The sequence below is a fragment of the Triturus cristatus genome, chromosome 1_1 (assembly GCF_964204655.1).
Source record: "Triturus cristatus chromosome 1_1, aTriCri1.1, whole genome shotgun sequence".
NCBI classification, from domain to species: Eukaryota; Metazoa; Chordata; class Amphibia; order Caudata; family Salamandridae; genus Triturus; species Triturus cristatus.
Window position 1 is genome coordinate 1,289,603,651 of NC_140579.1, and position 26,301 is coordinate 1,289,629,951.

Genomic DNA, 26,301 nt, shown 5'->3' on the forward strand with positions numbered 1-26,301 from the left:
ACCCTTCCTCCCTAATCTGTGAACCAATATCTAGGGTCAAGGCTAGTCCTCATTCAGGGCCATAGTTTTACACACCAGTTATCAGTGTTATTTGATTTTCGCGCTCCTGGTGTGAAAAGTCAAAAAAAGAAACTCACATCAGCGCACTGGAGCGGTGCCTATATAGGCACCAAGCACGTCACTTCTGGCACGGACTATGCCTTGAGGAGCCAAACGACGCCACCTACCGGTGCACGGGGGTCCAGCTCAAAAAAATAAATAAATCGGGATTCAGTCTGACACCTGGGGATAATTCTAAGGTAAGGAATCTGCAGCTAGATCAAATCTCTACCAGATAAGGCATTGCCGAAGGTAAGCGACTTGTTCACCCAACTCTGGGATAGGTCCTCTAAGACTGCCTGACCTAACAATTGGTACAGACGAACTGCAGGTTGATCAGTCACATGTCCACTACGACGTGCCACTCGGGTTATTTTTCGGGGCCACTCTGCCCACCAGCTTCTCCACACTTCAGAGGGCACAAATGGGGGGTTGGATTGATGACATCAATCTGTCAATGGGTAGCACAATTTGTACATTAGAAGCGAATCCACATGGATGGAAGCCAGACACCAGGTAGATTTGGAGACCGGGGTTCAACCTGCCTCCTCCTTATGACTCTTTGAATTGGAGGAGTCCAAATAAGCGAAGCATGCTTATATAATTGGGATACACACTACTGATGCACTCTTAAAGCACAGTTATCAGTTTGTGGATTTTGGCCAGACTGTGTTCCAAACAGTGAGAAACCTAGGAAGAAACCTTGCCTAACTGCTTACGAATGCCTCGCAGCAAAATGTTCCCCTTTTAATATAAAACACTCTACAGAAACTCATTTTATTGCAAGATTTTTAGCTAGCACGTAAAAGTATAAGATTTTACTCTCTGGATATATAGCGGCAATGTGGTTCCACATTAATAGAGTGCAAGGCTATATGTGTTGCGCAGAGTTTCCAGGTCAAAATGGAAGAACTGCAGAAAAACATCCCAAGACTGCAAGACCTACACTACAGAAGGCCACTTTTCATAAATCCTAAATCAGCTCAAAGGTTCATTCACCAAACATGTGAATTGCGCTCTTAAGAATTTAGACAAGTTCAGAATTGCTCGCAGATCTCTATAGAGCGTGATCCATGGTCAGGGATTTTCTTAATAGACATTTGTTACAAAGCTTGGAGCACATTCTATCCAAGTAACAAAAGAGCATATTGTGATGTGCAATGTTTAAGGACACAAAATAAAATAAGTTTTGTTTATTCTTTAAACGATTAGTGCAAACAGGCTTACTACATATGGAGGTGCTAGGTAGTTTGGACAAATTAACACACCAGACTTTTATGTTCTTTTTGTAAGCAAGGTTAAGTTACGGAATCTGAAAAACATGGAATGTGGTTCAAAAGGACTTTGCTGGAGCCAAGGCAGCAAGTGTTATAACTAAGTGTACACCAAAGATCGTTTTCATTTGCTGCCACACTCAATCATTTGAGATGCTTCGAGACCACTTTCTAAAACAAATGTTAGTAGAAAGTCAGGATACCTTTACTCATCATGCGTGTCCTTAAAAGTGAAAGGTCTGTGTCCCCAAAAGTGACAGATGGTGCACAAAAAGTTTGGGGACATGATGGATGTGTGGTAGCCCTAACAAGAGATGAGCTGTGGGGTGTGGCACAAGGTTTGTGTCAGAGTGTGTGCAAGGGATGAAGGCGTTGTTAGGCTAGCAGGGCATTTAGGTTGTGTAAAGAAAAAAGTGTGCGCAAAAGTGTCTTCATGGGCATGTTTTAAAACTGTGATGGCAGTGCTGTGACAGATGTTTAGGCATGCTGAGCTGTGAATGTGCAGGCCTTCCTCAAATCCCCCCACCCTCAAGGTTGGCATTGTGAGGTTCAGGAAACGCTTGTCCTTAAAAGTGCCAGGTTGTTTCTGTCCTTAAAAGTGACAGCTAGTGCACAAAAAGTTTGGGGACATGATGAATGTGTGGCAGCCCTAACCGGAGCCAAGCTGTGTGGGGGTGTGGCACAGGGGGTGTGTCAGAGCGTGAGACAGTGTTGAAGGTTGTGTTAGCCTAGCAGGGCATTTATAATAATAATTCTTTATTCGGTTTGTCACGAGGAAAACCATAAAAGAGAACAATCATGTACAGTAAGAAAGAAGAAACAACTGTCATTTGTTTAAGAAGAGGAGGAATTTTTTGCTTCTGGGAATCAATGTTTTTTCCTAATGCAGTTTGTTAAAGGTTTTTTCTATGGTTCATAATACATTTTAAAAAGTTTAGGGCCAGGTAACAGACTTCTTCAGACTCTAAGGTTTGCAGTCTAAGGAAGGCCGGTCGATATTGTCTTAGGCCCCATCGCCTGCATAGCGGAAGTATCCAAAATTTTCTGTGGGGTTGGTAAAATTTACAAAAGATAATGACGTGGATATTTGATTGAGTTGATATCACATCACAGGGACACGGAGGCAGATTTGAGTCCCAGGCCTTATTTAGAGGAAAAGCAACCAGTCTGAAAAAGAGGTTCAGTCTGAGCCTGGTGAGCAGCATCCTCTCATATGTTTTGGTATGCAGAGTAAGGTATGGTTGAATGCCAAAAGTTAGCTGGACTGTGTTCGCGTGAACCACTGAGGGTTTTGCAGCCTCAGTTGACAGTCTTAGTGTTTCCAGATGCTGTAGTGTAAGTTCCTTGAGCTCCTTTTTTGGGAGGGCAACAATCGATTCTGGGTGGAGATAGTATTTTTCAAGGCCCATATCTGTAAAAAAGTTTCTGATGTAGCGGAGCCATTTTAATCTAGAGGCGTGATCGAGTGACATTGTGTCAGCCACTATCGACTGTGATAGCGTATTAGCATCCGAAGTCCATATACGCCTCCACAAAAGCAATGGCTGGATTTTAAGGAGATCCTGCAAGTACGGAATTCCCAGTTCCATGTGGGAGGCGTAGGTTGGTGAGCCTTTTGGGGTAGCAAGAAGGAATCTTATAAATTGATTTTCAATTTTTTGTAAGGCTCCAACATCTATATGGCCCCAGACCCCTGCTCCATAGAGAGCAATCGCTTGGCACTTGGCGTTGTAAATTTTTAGCAGTTCTGCTGGCCGCCTCCTTCCCAATTTCCTCGAGAAGGACTGCAGGGCTGCTATTGAGCGCTTAAAAGGTGGCATCTCGCTTCCACTGCTGGTTTCCAGGTTAGCTTATCATCAATCATGATCCCGAGGTATGGGTATTGTGTGGCGACCTCCAATGGTTGGCTATCGAGAAAGATACTTTTTTTTCCTTTCTTCGCCCCCCCCCCGTGATCATGACGAACGTTTTTTTAACATTAACCTTTAGATCCAAGGCGTTCATGAAGGTGGTATATCTATCTAGTGAGAGCTGGAGTTCGCGCGGCGTTCGGGCCAGGATGACAGCGTCATCCGCGTAGAGGAGCGCTGGAATCGGTCTCTGTTTCATTTTTGGGAGGTCCTGAGCCCCCCTCAGCATCTCCTCCTCCAGGCCATTTGTGTAGAGCGAGAAAAGGAAGGGGGCCAGAACACAGCCCTGCCTAACTCCTCGCTCCACGCCAAATGATGCCGTCAGCTCACCGTTCTTTCCGAACCGAACTCTAGCCGAGGCCCCGGAGTAGAGCTCTCTAAGAAGATCCAGCAGTCAAGTCACAAAACTTATATATAGCGCACTACATACCCATAGGGTTTCAAGGCGCTTAGGAAGGGGAGGAGGATTACCTTTCAAATATCCAGGTTTTAAGTTGCTTTCTGAATGCTAGGTGGTTCTGGGTGAGGCGAAGGTATGCGGGGAGAGAGTTCCATGTTTTAGCAGCCAGGTAAGAAAAGGATCTGCCTCCCATGGTGGTCTTGTTGATGCGAGGGATAGTGGCGAGGGCTTGGCTGGAAGAGCGTAGTTGGCGGGAGGGGGTGTAAAAGGACAGACGTGAGTTGAGGCATTCTGGTCCGATGTCGTAGAGTGATTTGTGTGCGTGGGTAAGCAGTCTGAAAGTGATCCTCTTATTGACGGGTAGCCAGTGGAGGTCTTTGAGGTGACCAGAGATGTGTTCGTTGCGTGGGATGTCTAATATGATTCTGGCTGAGGCGTTTTGGATTCGTTGGAGTTTCTTCTGGAGTTTTGCGGTAGTACCTGCGTAGAGGGTGTTTCCGTAGTCCAGTCGGCTCGTGACCAGAGCGTGGGTGACAGTTTTCCTTGTTTCGGTGGGGATCCAGCGAAATGTTTTTCTGAGCATGCGAAGAATGTTGAAGCAGGAAGAGGATACGGCGCTGACTTGTCTGTTCATTGAGAGTGAGGAATCCAGGATGACGCCTAGGTTCCGTGCGTGGTCCGTCGGGATGGGTGCTTTTCCGAGGGCTTCCGGCCACCAGGAGTCGTCCCATGAAGAGGGGGACGTACCTAGAATGAGTACTTCAGTTTTGTCTGAGTTCAGTTTCAGACGGCTGTGTTTCATCCATTCGGCAACTTCTTTCATTCCTTCGTGTAGGTTAGTTTTGGCGGTGCTGGGGTCATTGGTGAGAGAAAGGATAAGTTGGGTGTCATCCGCGTAAGAGATGATGTTGAGGTTGTGATGGCGTGCGATGGCCGCGAGGGGGCTCATGTATACGTTGAAGAGGGTGGGACTGAGTGAGGATCCTTGTGGTACGCCGCAGATGACTTCATAGGCCTCGGACTTGAATGGTGGAAGGCGGACTCTCTGGGTTCTTCCGGTGAGGAACGAGGTGATCCAATCAAGTGCTTTTCCTTGGATCCCGATGTTTCTGAGGCGCTGTAAAAGGGTGCTGTGGCAGACTGTGTCGAATGCTGCAGAGAGGTCAAGGAGGATGAGGGCGACTGTGTCTCCATTGTCCAGTAGAGTTCGAATGTCGTCTGTTGCTGCGATGAGGGCGGTCTCAGTGCTGTGTTTTGCTCGGAAGCCAGATTGTGAGGGGTCGAGGGATTTGTTGGCTTCGAGGAAGGCGGCGAGCTGGTTGTTGACAGCTTTCTCGATGACTTTGGCCGGAAATGGAAGAAGCGAGATGGGGCGGTAATTTTTGAGTTCGGTGGGGTCTGCTGTGGGTTTTTTCAGGAGGGCAGTGAGTTCAGCGTGTTTCCAGTCTTCTGGGAAGGTAGCGGAGTTGAAGGAGCAGTTGATGACGTCTCGGAGGTGCGGTGCTATGACGGAGTCTGCTTTGTTGAAGACGTGGTGAGGGCATGGGTCTGTGGGGGATCCTGAGTGGATGGAATTCATCAGGCGGATGGTGTCCTCAGTGGAGATTGGGTTCCAGGCGTTAAGGGTGTTCACGGGGGGAAGGTGTACAGCAGATGGTGGGGTGGGTTGGTTTCCGGGTTGGTTGTCAAAGCTGTTGTGGATGTCTGCAATCTTGTTGTGGAAAAATGAGGCTAGGGAGTCGCAGAGGGTTTGAGAGGGGGTGATGTCGTTGGAGTTGGCCGAGGGATTGGAGAATTCCTTGACGATGTTGAAAAGTTCCTTGCTGTTGTGGGCGTTGTTGTCAAGTCGATCCTTGAATGCTGTTTTCTTGGCTTTTCGGATTAGTTGGTGGTGAGTACGGGTGGCGTTTTTGAAGGCGTCCTTGGTGCTGGTGGTAGGGTCTTTTTTCCAGGCCTTTTCGAGGGAGCGGCAGAGTTTCTTGGATTTCTTAAGCTCATCGTTGAACCATGAGGCCTTCTTGTTGCCGGGTTTGTTTTGACGTTTTTTCAGTGGAGCTAAGGTATCAGCGGTGTTGGATAGCCATAGGGTGAGGTTGGCGGCGGCTTCGTTAACGTTAGAAGAGAGGGCTGGGGTGTTTTGAAGGAGTAATGCGGAGATTTGGTCCGTGGTGATTTTGTTCCAGTTTCTTTGCAGAGTTGGTTGGAGGTGGTTGGTGGGTTTGGGCTTGTTGTAGGTGAAGTGGACGCAGCTGTGGTCAGTCCAGATGAGATCCGTAGTGTGGCTGAAGGAGACATGATTGCTGGAGGTGAAGATGGGGTCGAGTGTGTGACCTGCGATGTGGGTGGGGGAAGTGACCAGTTGTTTAAGTCCGAGGTTGGCGAGGTTGTCCACGAGGGTGGCGGTGTTGTGGTCGTTGATCTTTTCGAGGTGAAAGTTTAGGTCTCCCAGAAGGATGTATTCTTTGGAGGGGAGCGCGTGTGGGGTGATGAAGTCCGTGATGTCTTCACTGAATTTTGCGCGGGGTCCTGGTGGCCTGTAGAGGAGTGTGCCTCTGAGTGTGGTCTTGGGGTCGGTGTGGATCTGGAAGTGAAGGTGTTCGGAGTTGGCGAGGTTGGCGTCGGAGCTGGTTGAGATGCGGATGGATTTCTTATGGACGATGGCGATTCCTCCTCCTGTGTGGCTGGTACGGTCTTTGCGAGTGATCTTATAGTCTTCAGGGATGGCAATGGTGATGTCTGGTGCGGAGGAAGCGTTCATCCATGTTTCCGTAAGGAAGGCGATGTCCGGAGAAGTGGTGTCTAGTAGATTCCATAGGTCGATGGCGTGCCTGTGGACCGATCGGGTGTTGAGCAAGATGCATTGTAGGTGGTTGGGGTCGGGTATCTGTGGTGTGGTCGTAGTGGAGATGTTGTTGGTGCCGCTGAATTTGCAGGAGAAGCAGGAGAAAGGACCGTGAGTTTGTCCAGGGGCGGCTTGGACGCAGTTGGGGGCGCGACCGGGGTTAAGGGCTAGGAGGGAGGCGGCATGGTAGGTAATGCGGGGGGGCTGGGCAGCGCGAGGGGCAGGGGGTCTGGCGCTGGGCGCGGTCCAGGCGCGGACGGGCGTAGACGGGCTTACCTTTGGCGCACCTTCGGCGCGGGTTGGGCGCGGGCGCTGCGCGTGAACGCTGCGCGCGGGAACAACTGTCATATATGGATAGTGGAGGGGGAGGGGCGAGGGCGGCTCAGCTGGGAGGCGTGGCGGGCTCAAGGGAACAACAACAACAGTAACAGAGCCAAAATGGAGGGGAGGGCAGAGCAGGGCGCCGATAGCACACGATGTCAATTACACAATGCAGGAAAGTAATGGAGCGACCAAGCAAGCATCCGGTGAAGCAGTGACCAGGCGGTGGGAAATGATAATGATTCCTGGCGCTGTTTAAATAAATAATTAAATGCTCACACGCTCTAAAATCTTTTCGCTATGCAAATATAAAGTACCGCAACTCTGAAACGCTGAAACGCTATGGCGCTATTACAATCAATGAATCACTCAGCTTTGTAGCACAATACCGCCTTTCAGCAGCAAGCAGGCAGGGGAGCGACCACTCGAGGCAGGAGCAAGGAGTGGATCACGGAGCACAAAGGTCAGAGGGCGCTCTATATTGTTAGTGGGAGGGCGGCTCAGCTGGGAGGCGTGGCGGGCTCAAGGGAACAACAACAACAGTAACAGAGCCAAAATGGAGGGGAGGGCAGAGCAGGGCGCCGATAGCACACGATGTCAATTACACAATGCAGGAAAGTAATGGAGCGACCAAGCAAGCATCCGGTGAAGCAGTGACCAGGCGGTGGGAAATGATAATGATTCCTGGCGCTGTTTAAATAAATAATTAAATGCTCACACGCTCTAAAATCTTTTCGCTATGCAAATATAAAGTACCGCAACTCTGAAACGCTGAAACGCTATGGCGCTATTACAATCAATGAATCACTCAGCTTTGTAGCACAATACCGCCTTTCAGCAGCAAGCAGGCAGGGGAGCGACCACTCGAGGCAGGAGCAAGGAGTGAGGGGTCCACGTTCATTGCTCTTAGGACTGTCCATAATTTGGAGTGTGCGACGCTGTCAAAAGCGGCAGACAGGTCCACATAGACCATGTATACCGTCGATTTCTTTGCATGCGTGTATTTGGCCATTATAAGGCTATGGTTAAGTGCCTGCTCTACTGTCCCAAGGCCTTCTCTAAAGCCGAATTGTAGGTCCGAGATGATACCCTTTTCCTCACTCCACTGATGTAGCCTCTCCAGAATGACCCTCCCCACCAGTTTGCCAAGGGAGTCCAGGAGGGATATGGGACGATAGCATTTTGGGTCCTGTCGGTCCCCTTTCTTAAAGATGGGGACCATGATTGATCTGGTCCAGGAGTCCAAAATGCCCTCACTGGCTGCTGCTGTGCATACTCTCGTCAAGATAGGTGCCCAGAGCTCCTGGTTAGATTTAAAAAGGTCCACAGGGACGCCATCAGGCCCCGGGGCTTTCCCCGTTTTACTTTTTTCCAAAGCCGCCAGGATTTCGGAGATGTCAAAAGAAATTGGGATTGGATATTGTACTTCATTATGGAAGTGAGATGGATGGTCTGTGGTTCCTTGGTCTTTGAATATATTTTCAAAGTGGCCAATCCAAGTTCCCTCGTCTGTAGCGACCTCTATCTTGGGAGAGTTGTTGTCCGAGAGGAATGGGGATCTAATCGTTCTCCAGAAATCCTTGCTGTTTTTTAATTGGGAGCTCTTGTCTAGGTCATTCCAGAGTTTCTCTTTCATTTGTTGTAGTTTTAGTTTGCGTTCCAGTTTGTATTTTCTTCTTAGAGATTGAATAAGGCCCACGTCTCTTGGTTTTTTGTGGAGGGCAGATTTTAGATCAGTTAGGGCTCTCGTACAGTTGTGGTTAAACCAACCTTTCCTTTCTGTATGTTTGTTGGTTGTATTCCCCGTGAGTAGTCTCTTGGCTACTGTCAGAATTTCTGCGAAGTTCAGTAGGACTTCCGTATGATTTAGGGCTAGGTCCAAACAATTAAGAATATGTGGGTACGCCTGGTTAACTAATTTTTTTGTGAGTCGATCTTTTCCCATTTTATGGAATAACCATTATGTTTACGCAGTTGCAGGCTGTCTTGAGCGAGGGCAGTTGCTATATCAGTGACCTTAGATTTGTATTCAGATGAATGGAATTCAATCTTTAGTGCGTAGTGATCACTTAGTGTGTTGCCAATTACTTGGTGATCTGTGACTTTTGTAGCGAGACCGTGGGACAGCAGGATGTAGTCCACTGTTGTCTGGTGGCCTCTAGCCACGTAAGTTGGATTGAACTGATTTTTCTCCGCCTTCAGGGAATTAGCGATAAATAAGTCAAACTCTGACAGTGTGTTATTCAGAGCGTTGCCAGATTTATTGTGGACGAAATGGGCTAGTGGAACGTCGTTGTCGTCTGCAAATCCGCAACATTGGGTATCTGCCATTTGGCAGGGATGAATATTGAAATCACCTCCCCAAATAAGATGGATCATTTTAGAGTTGTCCTCCTTGTGTTGAAAGGATCTTAGTCTCTCCTGCATATCTTGGACAAAAGTCAGGAAATCGTTTTCCATTAGGTTGTTATATGAGTTGACAAGGGTAATAGTGTCTTCATTTGCAAAGGAGAGGGAGAATATCTGGCAGTTAGAATCGGTGGAAAGATTGGTCACTATTAAATGTGATAGGGTGTTGGCGATTTAGATTGTTAGGCCTCCTTTGGGTCTACCCATTGCGCTTTGAGTAGCAAATGAGGAGTAAGTTTTGTACCCCAATAAATGGAGCTCTGAGGTTGCCCAGGTCTCTTGAAGGCAAATTATTTTGCCTTGTTCTAAGAAATTAACGGCAACGGGGTCTTCGATCTTTGTTCGTAAGCCCGCCACATTCCAAAATAAAAAAGGTATTGTGTGGGGATTCACTTTCGGGACTAAAATTGGTGGGGTCGTGACAATGTTGTTACTTAAGGAAGGGGAGTGTGGCAGGTTTGGGGTAGTATATTCTAGGTCCCTTGATGGTCAATCCACCATTTCTAGAGGACTATATCTATTTGTTGTTGGAATGTTGTACCAGGGATCCCATCTGGGCGGTTCTCTGCGAGTCATCCTCTGCTGTTGGTATCCCCATTCTCCCCAGTTTACTCCCTGATGACGTGGATTGACTATTTGCCAAGGGTTTTCCTGCTCCCGGAAGCGAGAGGCGCCATATTGTCTGTTGTCATAGAAAGTTGGTTGGCGCTGAGGTGGTTCCACCCAAGGGAAAGCGGGGTCCTCAGAGAAGTTATTGTTTGAGGTTTGAATGAAAGGATAGAAAAATGAGAGGGGTTTAATTCTAATGCTTCCATTTAAATTCAGTTGTTCCCAAGAGGTGACAGTCTGCCACCCATGGGTCCTCAATGGTAATGATGATGCAGTCCCCTGGATATTGTTTGGTGCCTTTCCCCACCCACGGGGTCCTACAAAGAGAGGAAATCCTACCATGGCAATTTGGTGGCATGGGGCGATTTGTCTGCAACCAATGGTGTACTTTGTTTTTTAGGGACCATGGCGGTTCCGCCGTGTTAGGAGGTAGTTCAGTTACTCCAATCATAACTGCTACGTAAGGGGCGGCCTCAGGAGGAAGCTCAGTATGGGCTCTAGCTTCTCCCCTCCCTCTTTGGGTGTTTCTTTGGGTTGGTTGGGAAGAGAGGTTGTATACCGGGGTCTTTAAAGGAACAGTTTTTCTTGGAGCTGGTTGTGGCCGAGTGGTTGTGGGTGGTCTATTTTTGCTTTGTTTTGAGGTGGTTGAACCTACAGTAGTAGTATTTGATGTGCTTTGGGTCGTGGTAACTGGGGGTGTTGGGATAGGAAGCGGTACGGTAGGTACTACTGTCTGAGGCATGACTGTTTGGGGAATGGAAAATTTTGCGCTAACACCCAGAGAGTTTGAGAGGGCGTTATGAGGAGGATTTGCGCTCCCTTTCTTCTTTGGGGGAGGCCCCTGGATGTGTTGTGGGGGCAGGATAAGCTTCGAAATCTGTATTTCTATCTTTGTCAGCTTTTGTTCTACGGGTCTTAAGAGTTGTTTGAAGATTTCTGTTATCTTATTTATGAAAATGAGATTCTCGTAATCTTCCGGGGCCTTTTTCGTGGGTGGTTGGGTTGGTGAGTCCAATAGGATAGGAGTAGTACCTTCCAGTTGGCCGTGAAGAACAATTGCAGTAGCAAGTTCTAGGTGTGGTGGTGGTGAAGAAATTGGTAGGAGAATTGGTGGAGCCTCAGAAGTATTCGGAGGGGGGGCAGTTTTAGGTATAGTTGGGATTTTTCGGGTAAGCTTATTTTTGCTAATTGCTCCTTCTCTCCTTCCTCTAGCTTGGATATCTTCCGAGGGTGATATCTGGGTGGGGGATCGAGGGGGTAGCTCAGGGGTTTTTTCTAGTTCTGAAGATGAGGGTGAATCTGCAAGGTCAGATACGGATAGATCTACATTATTTGGGAGGCTGCGTCTACCTTCGTTCACAGCTCCTGGTGCTTTTTTATTTGCCAGGACGGGGGTTCTAGCTTCTGCGAGGTTTCCCAGGGAAGATCGTTTGGCAAAGTCTAAGTCCAATGAAACTCTTTTTTCCATAAGGGTAATACTTTGGTCGATGAGGGAGTTTGCTTTTGCAAGGAAGTCGTCCATAGGACCCAGTAACTTCCTAACGCTTCCTGGAGCTAGTGTTTTTGTCCCTCTTGTAACTACCATCTTGTGATGTTATAAGACGATGTAGTAAGTGATATTTCCCATAGCTAGAATAAGTATTAGTTGGATAGTAGATATACGGAAAAGGTGAGTAATAACTTACAAAGGGTGGGGCCCAGTCCAGTCTTGCCGGGCCTCGAACGGCCTCAAACGGCCCGCTCTTTGCCCGGTCTTCGCCCCGGAATGCGCCCCGCGATGCGCGTTACAGGGGTCGCCTTTACGCTGTGATTGGTTGTAGGGGCGTGGCACTGGGAGGGGGCGCGGCTCACGCGGGAAGAGGACCAGCTGGAGCTGTTGTGTGCTGGTCCTCGCAGTCCCGGGGCCAGCGCCTCTCCCTCCTCTGCGGCCACGAGGTGTGCTGGGGCTTCCTAGCCGGTCAGCAACGCTGGTAGGTGTTGAAGGGCTACTCCTGTAGCTAAAACAACTCCGGTCAGGCTGGGAACAAACACAGTCTGTTTGCGAGGGCATTTAGGTTATGTAAAGAGAAATGTGTGCGCAAAGAATGGCCTTCATGTAAGAGGGAGATGTCTGGGCATGTTTGAATGTGTGCAGAGCAAAGCTGATAAGAGGAAAAACTAATCAGCCAGTCCCAAGCTTCCCACGAGACTCAAGGGGTCAGGCTCACAAGTCACAATGTAAAAACACACAAGAACAATAGGACAATTTCCCTGGTAAGGGCTCTGACAGGTAGGTTTCAAAGTGCTAAAATGACAAAGGTTGTGAGCAAAACTGAGAAGAGGGAAAAAAACTAATCAACCAGTCCCAGCCTTCCCAGGAGAATGAGTCCCAAACACAGCTGATTACACAGCCCTCCCCTCAGCAGACAATAGGTTTAATTAACAGATGTCAAAATGCTAAGGGTGTATCTAATAAACAAGGCCCTGATTAGAAAATGTACCCTGGTCATCCGGCATGTCCCTAAACTTCAGAGGGCTCTAATCTACCCAGGAGAATGATTCCTAGGCACAGGTGATTACCCAGCCATTCCCAGGACAGGTAGTAGGTTTAATTAACAGGTGTTAAAGGGGGCATCTAGCATAAGCTGTACATTGGTCAGAAAATGTTCCCACCCAGGGACCCCACTACCTGGTTCTAAACCCCACCTCCATAAAGCGCGGTGACCTAATTAGCAGGCATACGTGGATTGTTTTGCTGCACAGGATCAACGCAAGAATTTAAAGGGAATAATGGATCAGAGCAACTTATCACAGATTGACGACGCCTGCTACACAATATTGGATGCAATTAAAATAGGGGGGCTGGCACAATGTTGCATGTTTAAGGTTTTATTTAAAATATTGGGGCAATGCATTTAAGGTGAAGAAGGTTGCATTTTAAAAGGGTACCTAGCGCTATGTAGGACTGTGTTTAGAATGTTTTAAATAATATATGATGTGGGGTTGTGGGTTGGTGTCTAATGTGAATAAGGTTGGAGGTGAAACGGGGTTGTCATTTTAAGTTTTTTTAAAAGGCGCAAAGCGCAAGTGGGAACTGTATGTAATGAGAATAAAGGTGGATGTTCTAGGGGTTGTACATGGCTGCGGAGTGAAGTTTTTAATGGCCATTTTATACAAGGCATGACTATCTATGATGTCGAAGGATACTGTTTTTGGGGTGTTGGGGACCTGTTAAAGGTGTTTTAACAAAACTGTATTTAGGGTGAATATGCTAAGAGTATTAGAGGTGCGACAATCCTGTAACGCAAGGCTTTTACAGTTCCTACATACCTATAACAATACGGTATGGGTCTATGGGGTCAGAGTACACTACATAACATACATTGTATACAGATCAAAATAATTAAATAATATAGTTTTGTACTCACCAGCCTGATGTGTCCTTTGTGGGGTGTCCTGTTGTGGGTGGTTCTATGCCATGAGAAGCGCAGGGATGCTGGGGTTTCATTATGGCGCAGGCATGACGTCGGGAGTCGATGTCCATGGCATTGTGGGATTGCGGCGCTGTATGGCATGGTCCGGCGTGGGGTTGGAGGCAGAGGGGCCCCTGAGTTAACCCTGTAACCCCAGATCCCCCTGAGGGCCGGGTGGGGCTCGGGCCCGATTGGGGCCACGGGCCATTGTAGGGTCCCAAGCCCTGAAGTTGTTTACAACCCCAGAGCACATTGAGGAATGGCCGGTGCTCTGGGGTCAGGGTGCTGAGGCCAGTTCCATGATCCAGGGTGGGGGTCGGAGGCCCTGAGATTTAAAATAATACAGGCCTTAGAGGCCGTTGTGACCCCGACAGGCCGTGGGATAGGGTAAGGCAAGGTCCGGTGTGTAGGACCAACCCCAGAGCCCTCGGCGACCCGGGAGTGCTCTGGGGCGAGGTACGGTATGGGCTCGAGGGCTCTATTTTTTATAAAATAAAAGGCCCCATGTATTTATAAAGGCCCCAGAGCACGCTGTCCACTAACTGTGCTCTGAGGATTGCGCCCGGAATGTTTTTAAAATAGAAGCACCTCAGAGACGCTGTGCTCCATGCGGAGCTCTGCGGGGCTTGTGTGGCAATGGTGGGGGCTCCGGAGGCCTAAGGCAGGCGTGGGGCACGATGCCTCGTTTTTTTTTTTAAATTGAAGCCCCCGGAGCACTCTGCGGCGTTGCGGTGCTCCGGGTTGTAATGTAGAGTGCGGCATGGTCCGCTGTGTGCTGGGCGGCCGAGACCCGCGTATTTTTTTTTAAATAAATCTCCCGGAGCACACAGACATGGAGGTGCTCCGGGGTGTGGGCCGAGGACTGTAGGGTCCGCTGTGGTGGGCGCGCAGGCCCCAGCGTATTTTTAAAATAAATCCTCCAGTCCCCCCCCCCCCCCCCCGGAGCATGCAGCGGTCCTTGCGGTGCTCCGGGGTGTGGGCCGAGGGTTGCATCGTCCTTTGAGTGGGGGCTCGATGCTCCGTTATTCTATAAAAAAAATAAAGAGCCCCACCCCCAGAGACGGCTTTCCAAGTCCGGGACTCTGGGGGGCTCCGGAGGCCTTGGAGCGGTGTGGGGCGCGAGGCCCCGTTTTTTAAAATAGAAGCCCCCGGAGACCGCTTACCGATGGCGCTGCTCTGGGGGCTGGAGTGGCAGCCGGCGTTTCATTGGGCCACACGTGGGTCCCGATGGCTGAGGTGGCTTCATGGCAGCCTGGAGCTTCCTCGTCGTGGCTGATGCGGTAGGACCCGCCCCTTCAGTGATGTCACCGGGACTCCCCTGACGTCATTGAAGGGGCGGGTCCTACCTCATCAGCTACGCCGAGGAAGCTCCAGGCTGGGGACTCCTCTGTGGCTGCTGTGACACAAGGGGCGAATGGCGGCATTTCCATGGATCCCACGGGATCCCGATGGCAGCGGTAGCGGTGCAGGGAGCTTCCTCTTCGTGGCTGCTGTGGAAGGACCCGCCCCTTCCGTGATGTCACCGGGCACACCCCTGACATCTCTGAGGGCGGGGCCGGCCCTCGCAAACGCGGCGAGGTAGTTTCCGGCTGGGGATTCCTACACGACGGCCGTGCCCCAAGGGGGCATTCGTTACAATAAAAAAAAAAAAAAATGTATTTTCAGCTGCAGGGACCGTTTTAGCAGCGTCCCTGCGGCTTTTAAGATTTTTTTTTTTTTTACATATGTGGGGCACATTTATTTAGCACAAACTCGCCCCATGTGTGTGGGTAATAAATAAGTAAAAAATATAATATATATATATTTATTTACAGCCACCGGGACCATATAGCAGCGTCCCTGTGGCTTTTCTTTTCGTTTTCAAAGGGGTCATGTTATATAGCGCAAACTCGACCTGACGGTCTTGGAGCGCTTTTTGGAGCCACTGTTAAGTTACACACTGGCACACTTATTTCAGGTAGACAGTGGAAGATTAAGGGATTTGCCCAGAAGCACAGGTTGTTGAGCAGGGGTTTTTCTCATGCTTGTTAAATGTATGCTAATGCTCTCCCCCCAGGCATCGCTATTAAAATACATGCTTTTGCTCGCCCCAGGCAGCCCTTTTAAATGCAGCCCAGAGTGTGTATATAATGTAAGTGCGACGCAAAGTGTTATATCCTACTTAATTGAATAACATGTAGTCCAGCCCTGCTGCCACTAGCTGCTCAGCCAGAGCGTGAGATGGTCATAGAATGTTGGTGTGCCTGTGATGCATGGAATGCCTGGGTGTCTGAGTGGATGTGTGTTGGCAGTTGAAGATGGGCTGAGCAGCTAGGGAGGCTGCTCCTGGTGGGGCTGGTACCACACTAGGCTGGCTGGAGTAGAGACAGATGTAACCTGAACTGGAGACTGAATAAAGATGGCTGAAGAATACCTCCTGGCTCCAGGTGTCTTTCTACAAATCCCGATATAAAGCACTGAATTATTAAAGGGTGAGTAGTTTTTGTACACTGCTGTCTCAGAAGCTCTGCTTTTTTAATGGTATTCTCATGTATGTATGCTTTTATAGATTATGATGCCGCTCTACAACTAGATCCTGACGATATAGTGCTGTACCTGGGGGCTCAAGACACGTCGCAGAGTGCGCAGGATAACGTGGTTCTTTCAGGTAAATCAAAAAATGCCAGGGTTCTTTAAACTGTCTAAGACTTAGACTTTGTTAGACCAAAAACCACATGGGCGTACTGTAGGAGGGCTCCTCAGAAGGGACTACTAAAGCCTTGTTTATACCGCAAATGTGATTATTTTTTTTTCTTTGCAGGGTCCTCAGAGTCATGCATGGCCGACGCAGCTTTGCAAGAGGCTGCACAACCAACAAAAGAAAGACCGCTAAAGAGGAAAGCTTCAACATCCGGAAAGGGACCGGTGACAAAGAAAGGAGCTGGGAAAAGTCCTCTAACAGGTGTGTTTTTACAAAAGGGTGCGAAAAAAAACCTCTTATTTTCGCAAGTAGAAGGGGGGACACCGTCGTGTAGTAGGGGTTGTATAAAGGGTCGTGTAGAAATTATTGTGGCGGAGTGTCTGTGGGTAGTGTAAGCATCTTACACATGTTCTTTATTTTTTCTAATATATATATATTTTTTATCTTACATTCTAGAAGCCGTTCACAAGAACACCGGTGAAAATACGTGTAAGGTCAAGAGGTCTGCGTAACCATTAAGGGACATAACAAAGGCAGTTCAAAATGCAGAGCCTGCAGCAAAATGTGTGAGTAGGCGTGTACACCAGGACAAGCTCTGCACATACTACACGCACATACAACAGAGAACCGGCACTGCTGTGAAATACCAGATCAAGCCCTCCTCCAGCATGTTGAACACTCCTACAGGATTGTCTATTCTACACAGGGAGGGGGGCCAACCGCGGAGACGTGTTTATAAGCCCCTACAACGTAACGCCTGTTCGGTGTAAAAGCGATGCTGCGTATCTGAACTCTCTCCATGTCGCAAAAGGGAGTCCCCTGTCAAACAAATCCACCCTTAACAAGAAGCAGAGGGATCAGGAACCCCAACACGGTCCTTTAAACCTCAAGAAGATGCCTGTGGTCCCATAGTCCCAAACAGAGCCTTCAGACCTCAAGAAGAAACCTATGGTCCTTGAACCCCAAACTATGCCTCTAGATCTTTCATTAAAAAATATTGACACATCTGTAAATGAGCCCTCTACATCCCTGATCTCTAACGGGCCAGCGGCTGTGAAAGGCAGTTGCAGAAGATCTGGTACAGCCCCAACCCCCTAAAGTGAATCGCCTCTCAAGAAAATATCTTAAGAAGAAGCAGGGGGTACAGTCGTTACAAGTGGAAACAGTAGCAGATCCCTTAATCAAGCCCCTTACACCGCAGGCCCCTACCCATACCCTGAAACCCTCTATAGTTTCAAATAAACTAACTGCATATGTAGAGGGGCTCAACCTAGACCAACCCCCAAAACCTTCTATAATCATGCCTGATGGGCTTAGGAACTCAGAGTCTGAAAATGCTCAACCCTCAGGATCCCCCTTATAATGGCAGTAGTTGGTGTCTCAAGGCTTTCACAGGGCTGACAGACAAACTTGATAGACCCTCAGAAGCAGCGCACAAGAGTCCTTCTAACACATACAATGGGGATTTGTAATCGGATGTTAGACATTCACACATCCACAACCACGACAATTCCTTAGCCGATAGGGCCCTCGATTATTTTGACGGCCATTTACACTCCCCAACCCTTATGTCACCTATCACCCCTCAGGGAGCATAGGACCCAACCAGCCCGCGTCCAGTGTAAACACCACATCACCACCAGCAATATACGGCGATAATAGTACGGGTTGGGACGACTGGTCAAATCAGGGTTTGGAGGATGTATTTAGTGAGGACCCTTCCATGGCCGCCCCTGGGTGTTCGTACTGGGATCCTGTTTCTATGATCCCGACGGTCCCTCAGTTACAGAATGGTGTTGCGGCGGATGGGGCGAGAGAGGGTCCAGGGGTGTTACAGACATTTGTACAACCAAGCAATGAATTCATCCCTAATCCACCGCAATATGATTCTGGAAACCCAAAAGAGGTACTAGGGGCCCATGTGAAAGACATACAGCTGGCGGTCAGAAGGCTAAAACGCCAAGCGAACACCGCCACCTTAAAACTAGGGGTGTGCGGTAGCGACGACAGGTCGGGGTTGGAGGCGCAGCGAAAGATACTACAAATGGTTGACCAGTATACAAGGGTGATCCTCCAAACGTGTCAAGCAACAGCGGCCGACATATGGAGTATCCCTGCGTGACTATGCCTACATAGGCCCCTAAAGAACCAACAAGCCCCTGGTATTAATAAAAGTAAGCGCAAATCTAAATATAGCAGTAAGGTCCACACGGTACTGACAAAGACCCTGCGCTTCTTACGCATGCTCAAGCGTAAAAAGTACATGGAACCCCTCAAGCACTGTCATACAGTTTCACAAGCACCGCCTGAATCACATACACCAGTACAATGCACCAGGCATTAAACAAGTTCAGGAGAGGACAGGCCGAGGGGGGTGCAATTGAAGAGATCGAGGGGTAGAGCACCAACACGCCAATACCAGGAAGACACAAAAGGTCAGAGGGCTGGGTCTGTAGCAGAGGCCTCTATGAGCACATCACCCACAGGCACAAACCATACTATTCAGATAGGAGGGGGTAGGCTACCTAGAAAAGTATGGTCCCGTAAAACACAAAAGTGGGATAATAGCGCTAAGCAGCGCAGGCTTTTAATAAGTAAACTAAAGTAAGCCAGAATATGCACTACACTGCGGCTTAAAAGGCCCCCAGAGCCCAGACTAAACCAGAATCCCCAAAATGATACAGCAGCAAACTCCACCACAAGTCAGATTCCTCATGATGAGGATTCAGAGGCAGTGTTCTTAGAGAGCGTTAGAAGTTACAGTCGCACTGTAGAGAGATTTAACGCTACAGAACACTACGAGGAGTTTAGGTTTATTAACCTACACCAGATAATGTCCTCCACGCACGTACAGCAGGTGGTGCACACACTCATAGAAAGGTTGATGCACGGTGTGGGTCCTAATGATTTTTTCCAGCTACACTTCCAGGGGCAGGGATTTGACAGTCCTTTGTTCACCAAACAAAGGTCCCTTGATGCGTTTGATGCCGTGGAATTTTTAGAAAACCTCTCGAGGCTATTACAGAGGAAGGCTGAAATAGTCGCTTATGGCACTTTCAGAGTCATAGCCCTCATTGTACGGGGTCGTGAGGGGGGTGTTTCCAGGCCTTTAAAGAGCGTCCTATACAGCAAGATAATTGGTAAGAAACAACGTTGGTTGCTCAACTTTAACAACGGAGCAGTCAACACCTGTCTGGCGGCCAGCATCGTGGGGTTGCTGATAGGGCGCAACACCACCGACGCGGTCATCCTGTCTAGAGCTGCTGAAGCCCATGAGCATCTTGAAATACCTCCAGACCGCATGGTCTGCTTTGACGACATAGGTCTTTTTGAAAACTATTTCGCCATTACGGGGAAAGTTCTTTATCACAACGGTTCTTGGAACTACTTTACAACCGGGGAACGTGTGAAAAACAAGACCGTATATGTCCTTCACCATGAAAATCACTTTTACGGTATCTTGAACCTTAAAAGTTTTCTGGGAGTCAAGTCCGTGTGCACACATTGTGACCATATATACAACACTAAGGCGCATCATCAGTGTGAAATACAATGTAAGATGTGCCAGAGGGACGGGTGCATCGTAGAAGTCGCCCTGAAGGTGCTGTGCCGTAACTGTAAGATGTTTTGTCGCTCGCAAGAATGCTTGCGCATACACCGCAAAGCTGTTAAATGCGGCCCTAAAATGGATTGTCAAGAGTGCGGCCGGTATGTGGTGACAGATCACAAATGCAAAGGCATGAAATGTCCAAGGTGTCAAATTCCATGTAGGGCAGGAATTGTACACCGCTGTTACATGGTTAAAAGGCAGACCCCCAGACCAAAACCGAAGATTACATAGTTTTTGATATAGAGTGCACACAAGAGACGGGGGTACACCAACCTAACTATATTTACACCCATCTAACTTCCGATGACTGCTGGGAGTTTGAGGGGCGAACATGCGTTGGTGATTTCCTTAATACATTAATTCAATCCAAATTCAAAGGGTATACCAAGCTGGCCCATAACTCAAAAGCATACGACTCTTTATTTTACAGAATATGATTTGTGAAAAGGTGCAAGTAGAACTCATCACTCAAGGTTCCAAGCTGATGTTGTTAATGGCTGGCCAGTTACAAATAAGGTTCATAGACACCCTGAATTTCCTACCCATGAAATTGAGCAAGCTGCCAAAAGCCTTTGGTTTCCCCGGGTGTAAAGGTTATTTTCCACACTTTAATTTTCATACCGAGTTGAAAGCCTATTGCCAGGCCGATGTAATGAACCTGTGACAGGCCTGCAACCTCTTCAGAGATGTTGTGGTGTCTAGGACTAAGAAAGTTATGATCTTGAAACCCAAGACGCCTCAAATGACAAAGTCGGTTGAATACATAGACCCTTTTCAAAACATCTCCTTGGCCTGCATGTGTATGTCCATCTACAAACACATGTTTTTAAGACCATAAAGTATCGCTCTAGTGCCGCCGGACCTCTATAACGGTAAACAGAAACGTTATTCAACCCAGTCTATCCAATGGCTCATGTACGTCTCGGAGAAGGAAGACATACATATTCAGCACGCCTTACAGGGTGGTAAATACCGCCTGGGTCCCTATTACCTGGATGGGTACGCTGTAATTAAGGGAGTGCCGACGGCCTTTGAATACAACGGCTGTTTTTACCACGGCTGTCCTCAGTGTTACAAACCCCACGAGTTTAACAGACTGATAGATGCCAAATTTGAACACTTACACAGACGTACTCTGATGAGGGCCCAGTATATTGAAGAATGTGGCTTTGCTATGCAGATCCTATGGGAGCACGAGTGGTTAGATATGCTAACAGCCGACACAGAGCTTCGCTCTTTCCTTCAGAGTTGTGACTTACCACAACCTCTGGAACTCTGCAATGCCTTATTCGGGGGGCGTACAAATGCCATACAACTGTACAGGGACGTTGGTGAAGGTGAGAAAATACACTATTCTGATTTCACCAGTCTGTACCAGTTTGTGAACAAAATGAAGGTATACCCCTTAGGACACCCTACCATCACATATAAAGACTTTAAGCCCCATTCCGAATACTTTGGGCTAGTCAAATGTGAAATCTATCCTTACTGTCCAGTGTTACCATACAGAGTCGATGGTAAGCTGATGTTCCCCCTCTGTCGAACATGCACCGTGTTTAAAGAGGTCGGTGGTTGTAGTCACACCGAAGAACAAAGGATGATCACAGGGACCTGGTGCAGCATCGAGGTCCAAGCTGCCTTAGAGAAAGGCTACAGACTAGGGAGAGTACACGAGGTGTGGCATTTTAAGGAGGACCACGACACGTCTCTTTTCATGCTACATTAATTTGTTCCTCAGAGACAAACAGGAGGCCTCGGGATATCCCGATTGGTGTACTAGTCAAGATGCAAAGCAGAAATACATTGACGATTACCACATGCACGAGGGTATACGTTTACAGCCCCATTTGATAGAGGTCAACCCTGCCCGCCGCCAGTTAGCCAGACTCTGCCTCAACTCCTTATGGGGAAAATTCGCACAGCGTACAAACAGGTCAAATACGACCTTCATAACAGATCCTGACGAACTGTTAAAGTACCTTTTTGCCCCTGGTTACGAGGTGTCCAGCTGCGAGTTTATCGATGACAAGACCGCTGCTGTGTGCTGGAAATACACAAAGGAGTACCCCACAACGTGTAACAACATAAACATCTTCATAGCATGCTTCACGACTGCACACGCCCGTCTAGAGCTTTAAGGGGTTATGGATAAACTCCAGGATCGCTGCCTGTATCATGATCCTGACACTGATTTTTTTTTGTAAACCGGGGGATGAAGATCCACCTCTTGGGGATTATCTAGGTAATTTAACCAGCGAACTCGATAAAGATGAGCACATAATAGAATATACCTCAGCCGGGCCCAAGACTTACTCGTACAAAACAAACACCAATAAAGTGTGCATGAAGGTCAAAGGTATAACATTAAACGTCAGCAACACCCTAAAAAATTATTTTGACAGTCTGAAGGATCTGGTGCAAGAATACTCTGCATCGGCCGATCGTGAAAATGATAGAACCATAGTTGTTAACCAGCCCTGCATAGTCCGATCCAAAAAGAAGTGGGAAATTACAACCAAGCCCCTACATAAAACCTTATGCGTTGTTTTTGACAAAAGGGTCCTGATTACGGACTATAAAACACTGCCGTATGGTTATTAGGCACATTAGAGAGGACACCAACAGCACAATGGACACCAGATTACAGCATCCGTTCTCCTGCGTGTTAGCAGGGCCCTCAAACTGCGGTAAAACACTCAGACACTCAGATTCTTATCACCCTTGATCCTGACCCTATGGAGACAAAGTCTCGCTTCAAGAATTGTATGCTTCATATAGATAAATGGATGAATACCAACCACCTACAATTGAAAGGAACGGAAGTAAAACCGAGATTGTACTCTTTGGTAAAGCCCATGAGCATTGGTCAGATGATTGGTGGCCCCCAAGCAGACAGTGAGGAATTTGGGAATCCAAAATTGATAATTATCAATGAAAAAACAGGTTAACCATATAATTGGCATCTGTTTCGGCACCATGCGCAATCTGCGTAAAGTGTTTAAGTGGATCCCGCTAGAAGCCAGGAAACCACTTGTACAGGGACGGATTGTCAGCTGTATGGACTAAGGCAATGCTCTGCTGTCAGAAATAAATGCAGATCTCCTTTCTAGACTTCAGGTCTTGCAGAACACTGCAGCCAGGCTGGTGCTGAACATCCCATCTAGTACCCCCTCAACGCCTAGCCTTACACATCTTCACTGGCTACCTCTGAAGAAGAGAATATGTTTTAAGATCTTATGCCTAACACATAAAAACATGTACGGTAGGGGTCCAGGCTACTGGAAACAAAAACTCAGTTGGTACCAGCCAAGCAGGCCCTTAAGATCCTGTAACAAATCTCTTCTCACTCCACTCAAGAGTACACACGTCAGAAATGGGGGTCGGGCTTTTTCTTTTCTTGCTCCCACTCTGTGGAACAAACTGCCTCTACATCTACGTATTTCTGATCATAGCCATGTTTTTAAATTCTGGTGGAAATGGTTGTCTGACCATTAGCTCGGTCTCTTTTTATGCTGATAACATGGGAGCCGTCCGCCAGCGCCATGAGACCTTTGGGTGATGTGTGCGCTAAATAAATGTTCCTTGATTTGATTAAAAGCTACTTTATAAAAAAGCTCTTAGAAAATGCAGCAGGTGCTTTATCCAAAACACTTAATAATATCGTGTGGCTTTATTCGTGCTGGCAAGATCTTTATACAGACCTGTCCTGCAGCTTCCCTCATATCAGATTTATAGAAGGTATACCCGATAATCTCAACGATGAAGAGCTGCTACCCCCGACCCTTGTAAACATGGTAATTATCGATGAACTTATGCATGAAGGTGGTGACCATCCTGAGGTAGAGCGAGCTTTTACTTAATATTCACACCATCGCAATCTAAGCATATGCTACATTGTGCAGAACTTGTTTTACAAGGGTAAGAATAGTCGCTCTATAGCACTCAACACCTCATACCTTGTTTTATTTAAAAATCCCCGTGACAAACAGCAAATATCCGTCATAGCTAAGCAGATGTACCCGGGAAACACACACTACTTCATGGAGGCCTTTAACAACGCTACATCAAAACCCCACGGCTACCTGCTGGTCGACTTTAAAAATAACACTCTAGAAGACTACAGATGAGGGCTGATATTTTTCCCCCTGATCTCCCAGTCGCTTACACCCCAAAGACTAAGTGCTGAGCCTATTAAAAGCAGCGATGAAGTTCTTTAGAGACATTTGTAGCCCCGGCCCTTATAACCCAGGTGTTGACCATGTCTGACCGCCTACGCCGCAATTTGGCCCTCCTGAAAATGTTGGTAACAGCCAGTCCCCAGCACAGAAAGGCCCTCCTCTGCGCTGCTTCTGATGATTTAGTGGCTGCCATTTCAGAAATAGATCTAAACACCCTAAAAGGCAACGTCCCTATATCAAAGAGCCAGTTGCAAGTGTTGAAGAAGAAGCGCCATCTTATCAAGAAGCTCAGTAATAAAAGGGCCTCACTCATCACCAAGAAGTAACTGGTGAAACAGTCTGGGGTTTTATAGGCTCATTGCTGGGCATAGCTATACCCATAATTACAAGCCTCCTCTCAGGACGGTGATGGAGCATGCCTCAAAGATGTATTTGGTTCCTAGACAACAGTTGGAGAAACGGGGCTCTTCTGCGGACAATGCCTGGGATATACGTCGAAATGAGACTCTACGAATGGATGTTGAAATAAAAGACATTTTGAACCGGACGGATCTAAACCCGTACGACAAAGCCACCCTTTACACCAGCACCCTTAAACATTTTCTAAGCTACTACAAGCCGTGTGATACTGAAAAAAATAAGCTAACTTTATATGCCGCGGACTCTGAACAGCCAGCAATGCCTGCGCCTGCTACGCACCCCCAACAGCCGCAGCCGACCCCGTCCCCGACCTCGGATATCTTTGTTGATGATCTCCTAAAAAATATAAGTCAGAGGCAAAGGGGGGCAGCGCAAATGTTGATGAGTAAACTCGCCGCTTCTAAAGACCTAACAGCGTGGAATGAGCAAAGTGAATTTCTCTAAAAGGGGCAGCCGGTTGTTGGTTCACACATGTACGACCTAGTCAAAGGTCTCACACACCCCAAGCCCCTAATGCATCAAAATGCTTCTAGAGGTTGGGATCGTTTCTATGAGCAGCCGCTGAACTCAACATCCCTTCCACACTCGTAGGTAATAACGATCACCGCCGTATGCTGGAAAGTTTAAAGACACCCCTCCCTCCATCGCCGGCCGCCTCCGACACCCCTCTACTATCCCCCTCTTGGAGCACCCCACTTGCGCCGGCTGTACAGAGAAAAAGGCCATTGTCCAAAGCCCATACATGGATTCATCCTTCATGTTTCTACAGACTTTTTGAATAAAATGTGCCTATTACGTGTGTAATCGTGTCTGATTTTTCTTCATATATTTCTTTAGTAATAGATGTCATTGTAATGCGCAACCTACATAACTGTTTGTTTTATAACTTTTCAACCCGTCTCATTCCTCTATTAAAAAAAAAAATAATAATTATGGGGTATGGGGCAGCATAGAAATACTGATTCTCAATTTGTGTTTTAAAAAGGACTTTATTTTAAACGTTCATCATTAAACATACACGTTACAGGCCCTTACAATTTTGACAAACGTTATATTCTGTTTTCGCAGGTCTGACCGATGTCCTTGTGTTTTCTTTTACATATTTCACAACTATACTGTCATTGTTAACAAGGTCACTCGAATATAGATTTAATACATTTCTAAACGCCACACCCTCCGACATTTTACTGATAAAATAAATACGGCTTTTTTCACAAACTTGAATATGGGCTGTGTATAGATACTGTGTTCGGGGAACTCTGCTGTACTGTCCAACACCGTAACCTTGTCACTATCTATAAACACTTCAGCCCAGTGGGTTCCACCCTTGTAATGAGGATCTGTGTTAAAGACTAGGGTGTTTGGTCTTTCCGACCCTATTTCGGTTGGTAGCCCATCGCTAGGGAAAACACTTCAAAAGTATTTAACGTATTTATGTCTGCTTAAGAAGTCCCGTATCTGTACAGTGTCCATTTCACAAACTTTTAAAGATAGTCAAATAAAATCTGTCTGGCGTGGTTGATCTGAATGATGCCGTCAAATACAGAGAATACAACCATGTTCACATTCGCAGTTAGCGGATCATTAAATCGTATTTCAGCTTTTAGATTGCCGTTTTTGACCAGGTTGTAGTGATCACCATCTTCCATGTCAGGAGTCAGGTCGAATGCGAACAGCGTGTATCCGGCCCCATACCTTCTTTTGTCACGGCTACCCCACAGTCCCGCAGATGCTTCCCGGTGATCGAAACCAGCCACTGGTATTCCCTGATGTAGTTGGAGGTTCTAACACTGGGTGTGTAGGGTTTTGCAGGAATCACGATGCCCTCGTGGACCAGCCTTGCGTAGTTGATGTTGTAGTTCTTAAAATTGAAGGGATTTGAGCCATAGACGCCGCTAAAAGCTGTATAGTCCACAAACCCGATGATAAGCTTGGGTAGTTGTCCCATAAATAAATTCTGTTGCGGAGTTAACCGGGTACCCGCAGGGATGCGGAATACCTTCAGAGCTACTCTTTCCACAGCGTACTTGGCGTTTGATATTTGCAAAGCGTCGCTGACAGTATGTCCAGCTTGTACTGTTCCGCATCCCCGCTGAT

General features: G+C 47.6%; 1 protein-coding gene across 5 annotated transcripts in view; it reads right to left on the reverse strand.

Annotated features, from left to right (window-relative positions):
- The window catches only part of FRS3 (fibroblast growth factor receptor substrate 3), a 284,142-nt gene that overhangs the window by 178,736 nt on the left and 79,105 nt on the right, over window positions 1-26,301 (reverse strand). For 2 of the 5 annotated variants that reach the window (XM_085652695.1, XM_085652675.1), the window contains exon 1: window positions 13,272-14,597. The exons of 2 other annotated variants lie outside the window; for them this stretch is intronic. The gene's annotated coding sequence lies outside the window, so the exon portion shown is untranslated. Of the gene's footprint in view, window positions 1-13,271; window positions 14,598-26,301 lie in introns of those variants that run through there. One more of the 5 variants, XM_085652716.1, reaches the window with a different exon arrangement.